The sequence below is a fragment of the Sinocyclocheilus grahami genome, unplaced genomic scaffold, assembly GCF_001515645.1.
Source record: "Sinocyclocheilus grahami isolate Dianchi unplaced genomic scaffold, SAMN03320097.WGS_v1.1 scaffold44.1, whole genome shotgun sequence".
Taxonomy (NCBI): domain Eukaryota; kingdom Metazoa; phylum Chordata; class Actinopteri; order Cypriniformes; family Cyprinidae; genus Sinocyclocheilus; species Sinocyclocheilus grahami.
Genome location: NW_015505223.1, coordinates 141165 through 147386, shown reverse-complemented (window position 1 = coordinate 147386; position 6222 = coordinate 141165). Strand labels below are relative to the sequence as shown.

General features: G+C 35.5%; 1 protein-coding gene across 1 annotated transcript in view; it reads right to left on the bottom strand.

The window, feature by feature from the left end:
- LOC107582373 (metabotropic glutamate receptor 2-like) overlaps positions 1-6135 on the bottom strand; it is a 27428-nt gene extending 21293 nt beyond the window's left edge. Inside the window, exons 1-2 of the mRNA XM_016268170.1 lie at positions 5756-6135; positions 5534-5688 (exon numbers count right to left, since the gene is read on the bottom strand). The gene's annotated coding sequence lies outside the window, so the exon portion shown is untranslated. The remainder of the gene's footprint in view (positions 1-5533; positions 5689-5755) is intronic.
- Positions 6136-6222: the final 87 nt, after the last annotated feature.

The window sequence follows — 6222 nt, the reverse complement described above, 5'->3', positions numbered from 1 at the left end:
ATAAGAATAAACTACGAATTCAAGTAAAATCAAGTAACATCTTATAAAAAGGGAGCCATCCTACTTTTAAAATCACTTGCTATGACAACTAATAAAAAGTTTAGTATCACCAAATCCTTGCAAAACTTTAAAAAACATTATTGAAAGAAAAATGGGATGTTTCATATCATAATAAAATAAATTATTACACGATTACGGTCTCCGGTCTGAAAAAAACCTGCATGTGATTTGACATTTCTTTTACTAATGCTGCTCAAATGTGCCATTAATGTACTGACACAAAAATATATAGTGTATTACAAATATAACTGATGTAAATGACAAAAAAAAGTTTAAGGCTGATGTCTCTATTCATTTTCACAGAAGCAAAGCAGCAGATGCTATAAATAAAAACAGTTAACAATGTTATTGAATAGAATATATTAAAACCGTTATTGCATGACATAGGCCTATTCTTATAGGCTACACAGACAAAACAGTCAGAGATGCGTTTATGCATTCTTTTTTTCTATGTTACGCATTAGTAGTAAATCAAGACTTCACAAGTTCTCTTGTAATGGGTGGAAAATCTTGTAACATGGAATAAACTGTGTACAGAAAGCGAGTAAAGAACTCTCAACAATAGGCTACTAAAAAGGATCGTTTAATCTCGCAAAAACTCCCGTTAATAAAAAATCTGACAACATTGCACAATTAATCTCTTACACTGCGTCTTTGTTGTTTATGATGAATCCGGTGCTTGCACATACACCGCTTTTATTATTATTGCACCTTAGATGTTCAAATAGCAGCAGTACTCCGACTTTGCCACAACGAAAAGTGCGTACGTCTGCTCAGACCCTGACGTGGCCGTAAGTACTTTTCCACGTCAAAGACCGTTTTTTATAAATATGAACGTTGCCGTGGATTTTAGCGTACGCACACTCTAAGATCAAATCTGTGCGTACACACATTTTATAAATGAGACCCCTGGTCTCTATATGACTCAGATTCTTCATTCAGTGTAAGGCTATGGGTTTTATTTCACGTTTCATCATTTGTTAGATAAAATGCATTGAATCAGATTGCTTTGAAGCGTAACAGTACATCTTCCTTCAACAAGTGGCACAATTTGAGGTATCATTTACGCCTGTAGCACATATGGTGCAGGACGAGTTACATGCCAAATTTTAATAGTTAGGGTTAAGGGTTTTGAAAAATTATGAGCAATAGTAATACTGATGCTTGTCTTAGCCAGCACCTAATTATAAAATCTAACATATGTTTCTTTCACATTTTTTTTTTTTCCAGTTTTGCCATTTGATTGTGAATCATTTTTGAGTCACTAGAAAGTTTACCCTCTTCTAAGTGCAAGATATAAATATGAATTGCACAGCAAAACAGTTATAAATAATACAGTATATATTTATAAACTGAACATTTTATTGCCTTAGATATGATGATGAATATGATCATTTGAATGTGAAGGAGATGTTCTTCTGAGCCTCTGGACACCACTAACTTTTCAAAAATGCCATATGAGATTTAATTTAAGATAAAGCACTTATGTTCCTGGTGTTTGCCCTCTTGTACCCTTCCTGCTGGCGTAATGAGGCAACATCTTGTTTATTAGGCTTCTCTTCCTTAACTTTTGTAACCATGGAAACAAGAAAAAGTGGGTGGGTTGGGGCGGCAATGCAGTGTGATAAAGATATACATGTATTCTAATTAATACAAGATCTGTTATCATAGGCGGAATAAATTGAGGGATTCTAGCAAGTCAATAAAGTTAAAGTAATAATAAAGTATAAAGTTCTTTGTAATGTCGGGACTTCATAAAATTGCATTTTTCAGATACTGACCTCAGTCTTCCCAAAATTGAGAAAAATTGTTCTTACAATAAAATATGACATTAGATTAGAATAATCATCGTAGGTGGTATTTATTTATTTATCTATCTATTTTACACTGATTTATTATTACACTAATTACTGACATATAAATATACAACATAGAATGTTTTTTTTCTAATTGTAATCTATAAATACTTTTTTGGGGGGGGGGGGGGGTGTTGGTTTGTAGTTATTGATTGACATTTTTCATAAATGAAAGAGAATTTTGCTCTATATTTATTAATTTTCATACAAATGATAAATGAGTAAATGATAGCTATACCGCAAGGTTGATTTATGCAAAGTCATATCATAATCAGAGTCAAATCATGTCGTATCAATCTAATACCTTAATTTTCCACTGTTTTTCCACTAAATTTTACACATTTTTTTATTTTTTACAGAAACAAAGGTACAAAACCTGTTACTAGGGTGGTACCATATCAAAAGGTACTAATATGTACTGAAGCAAGTAATAATATATACTTATACCTTTAATGAACTACGATGTACCTTTTAGGGTTAAATAAGGCACAAAGATATACATTTTATGATTTGTACCAAAGGGTACCCAGTGACAGCTTTGTACCTTTTCTTTCTGAGAGTGTAGGTGTGTTCCTTAGCTATTAAAAAGGTGTTGGTGTCTCTCAGTCCCAAAACAAATCATTACGGGTTATAATTATAGTTCGCAGGTTTCTAAATTTCACCAACAGCAGTTGACCAAAACCACAAAATCATTTAAATGACATTAAAAACTAATCATGGCTTTTCCCTCTTCTCTGGCACAGATGGAAGCAACGGGCACCCTCTGTTCGCTGGACAAGAGAAACTTGTCAAGGTAATGAACCAGTCCATGGTAATGAACAGAGGTCTGGACATTAGTATATCAGTAAAACAATAGCAGTCTCACTTGAATAATGAACAATCACTCAAGTTTAAGGCCACACAATGTCCCCAGGCGTAAATATCAAAGTATATTTTAGGTTTTAATGTCAACATGTCAGGTTTGACACTTAGGGGAAAACTGTTAACTGAAGAGTTATTGAGAGGAGCCATCATTACTGTGCTCTTGAATAAGGCGCTTCAACCAAGGTTGCTCCAGAGGCACAGCGCTGCAATCAGTGCACTATAAATCGCAAAGGAAGGAAAGCATGAACAAAATGACAAGCGGTCAAAGTGATTTGATTGAACTCTTTGGCTGAAAATTGTTTACCTAATTTGCTGTTCATGATCAAAAATGACCGGCCTTTTAAAAATTACTTGTAAATCATCATCACCAAATCTTGGATTCAATCATTTCATCAGCTTTCAATTAGCACAGGTTTTGTATTTCTTTTTGGAACTGATTGATCATAGACCTCATTGATTTGAGCTTATGCACCTCAGGTTTTAATAGAAAAAAAGTATTATTTGTAGATAATTTTGGCAATGTTGACTCAAAAACTGAGGTGCATAAGCTCAAATGAATGAGGCCTATGATCAATCAGTTCCAAAAAGAAATACATAACCCGTGCTAATTGAAAGCTGATGAAATGATTGAATCCAATATTTGGTTACAATATATATATAGCATAACACGTTTGTAAGCATTTTTTTTGTAAAGTCAAGTCATTTTTGACAAGGTGTAGAAATGTAGACAAATTATAAAACATTTTTTTTTTTTTGGGAAGTTGTTATACCTTGTGTGAGCAAAGCCAGTAAATTTTAGTCCAATGCAATAAAATTAACTAGCATTTTCAGGAAAAAGGGAAATCGTCTCCAGGTCAAAATGACCGGAACACAACATGACAGTTAAATTAAACAAATAATACTGCTTTGATTTAATTTACGTAGTTAAATTAAGCAGCATATGGAGAAATCAATGTTCATTTTATTTTTTTAAAACTTGCAGAATCTTGTCAAGTTCAACAAAACTGATTCATAGCTCAAATCTGACGATGATATCAGCTTAGTTTAATATAATAAAATTAATGATTACATCAGTATATAAATCTTTGTGAGACCATAGATTTTTCTTAATGACATGCAATAAAATTAATTCAATTAATGCTCATATCTGATGAGAGAATAAACCTTCTCCGTCGGGCTGTGACATGATAAATGTTATTAATGGGCTTAATTTCATTGTGTTTTTTTCAGTGCAATCTGATTGAGGAGCACACACACCACACGGATCCAGTCTCTAACCCCAGGTTATTTTGGCCATGAAATCCAAAAATGCCCAATAACCAAGGGAAGCACATAATAATGCTGGAATTCAGAGCTTGTGGAAGAATTAATTCCCTTGATTCTCTTGTCTTGGCAGCATTTATGTGTATACTGAGAGACCAGATGGGATTTTACCAGTCTGGGCTCACCATCAGCTTGACTGCTGATAAGTTTAAACTAAGTGATTTAATATCTGTGACATATATCAGTGTAAAAATATGACATTCCTATAATATTTTTCCTACACACCCTCACATACACTTAAAGTTCTATTTCCTTTTTATAGGACCCACTTTGGTTTCATTGATAACTTCTGGAGCTCAGCCAGACCAGTTGAATGGCTCGATAAGGTTGCCAAGAACAAAAGCATTCACAGACATGGAGCAAATTAACTATAAGATGTTTATCTCAGCACGTCCAATCAGCTTTACACTATTCAGATTCAAAGTGTCAGCGGATGAACAGGTGTTAAGTTTTGCAAGAAGTTTCTTTCTCAACAGGAAAATGGCATGTAAATGCCATTTCATAGATTGTGAAAGGTGTTCAAAGGCAAGGGTTGTGCTATTCATATGGTATGAATATAATTATTAATGAAGGCTCAGTGTTTTTCTCTCTTGAACTGGTGTCAACAGAACCTAAATTAAGCAATTGCAGTGACACAGTTTTATAAATTCTCTAGTTGTTTTTTAAGGTGGTATGATTATAATGATTTGACTGTCTTCATATTCAACAGCTTTGAATATTTGCATGAATAAATGAATTTCATTACAGAAATCGAACACATAAGCCCCTTGATGAAATGCGTCGACAAGTCTGAAAAGCCTGAAAATGTTTCTGGAGGATGGTTTCAACTTCCACGTGTCCACATTTGTCAGAAATATTAAACATGAATACATCACCTGGGTTTTACAAATTTGCATGAATCCAGAAAAAATATATATTATTTCAGTACTAAATATAAGACATTAAAACCTGATTATGACAAAAGCAATCAGATGCAAACCTAAAATATGTTTGCATAATGCATACCCTGTTTCTTTTAAGTGATGTACTGATCCTACCTTTCTTTGTAATAAGTTGATCAGAGTTGAGCGTGTCAGATTGTCAATCACACTTCTGTTGTGCTCTAATATCAAGTGCATTTATAGTCAACAAAGGAGCAACATCTCATTGACATTCAAACGCAAGCCTGTCCTGTTTGTATTCTATCACAAGACAGGTTTGTGCTCAAGAAATGCCAAAGCATCCGTGCAGGCGCGCGATAAGGCAATTCTCCGGCACTTTGACTTGCTCTGATTATCGCTGCATGTAATAAATTGTTCCTTAACATAATAAACACTTCGCCTGTGGTGGTAAACACAACCAGTCTGACATGCAATTGATTTTAAAATGAACCAAAGTGTGCGCAAATACGTGCGTACTGTGGCGCGTAAATAAAATGCATGCTTGCTCACCTGTGATGAAACGATTTGGCAGAAATTCAACACCTTGTGCAACTTGTTTCAAGGATGCGAAGTTGATTTCGCTTTGGAGTTGGTGAGAAATAAGCTTCCATTCATGATGTCCCCACAGGTGCAGGTGTTTGATGTGTTTGGATCTGTCCTTGGTGCTGAAACAAAGAGCCGATGAAGCGCAGGAGGTGACGAAGAAGAGGAGGAGGAGGAGGAAGATCTTACCTGTGCACAGTGGAATTCACTCGAAAGGATGAATGCTTTCTCATTAAGAGCAACGTGCACCACAAACACCTTCTTCAGCCCAAGTCCAGTTAATGGCCAGTTCGGTGCTTTCTCCTCAGTCTCAGGGTTTCGCGAGAGCGCGAGAATTCAGTCCACACACCTGCCATCGTGAGAGGTTTAATAAACTCAAACTAAATCTCCACGGAACCACGGTTCGGTTCTCCCAGTCACGACTCTCTTACTGACACTTGAGAGGTTGTTATTGAACAATGTTGCCCAGACAAATTAAGTAAGAAATGGTGGGTCCCTCTGTTCCGATTTGATCTTTTAATTTCAAATAATGGTTGTTGGTGTTCAAGGTTCGAGCTTCATGCATTCGTGAGGTTCGGGTGGAACAGCTACCCCTGCGCCCCCTTCGTGACCCCCCCCATCTCTCTCTCTCTCTCTCTCTCTCTCTCTCTCTCTCT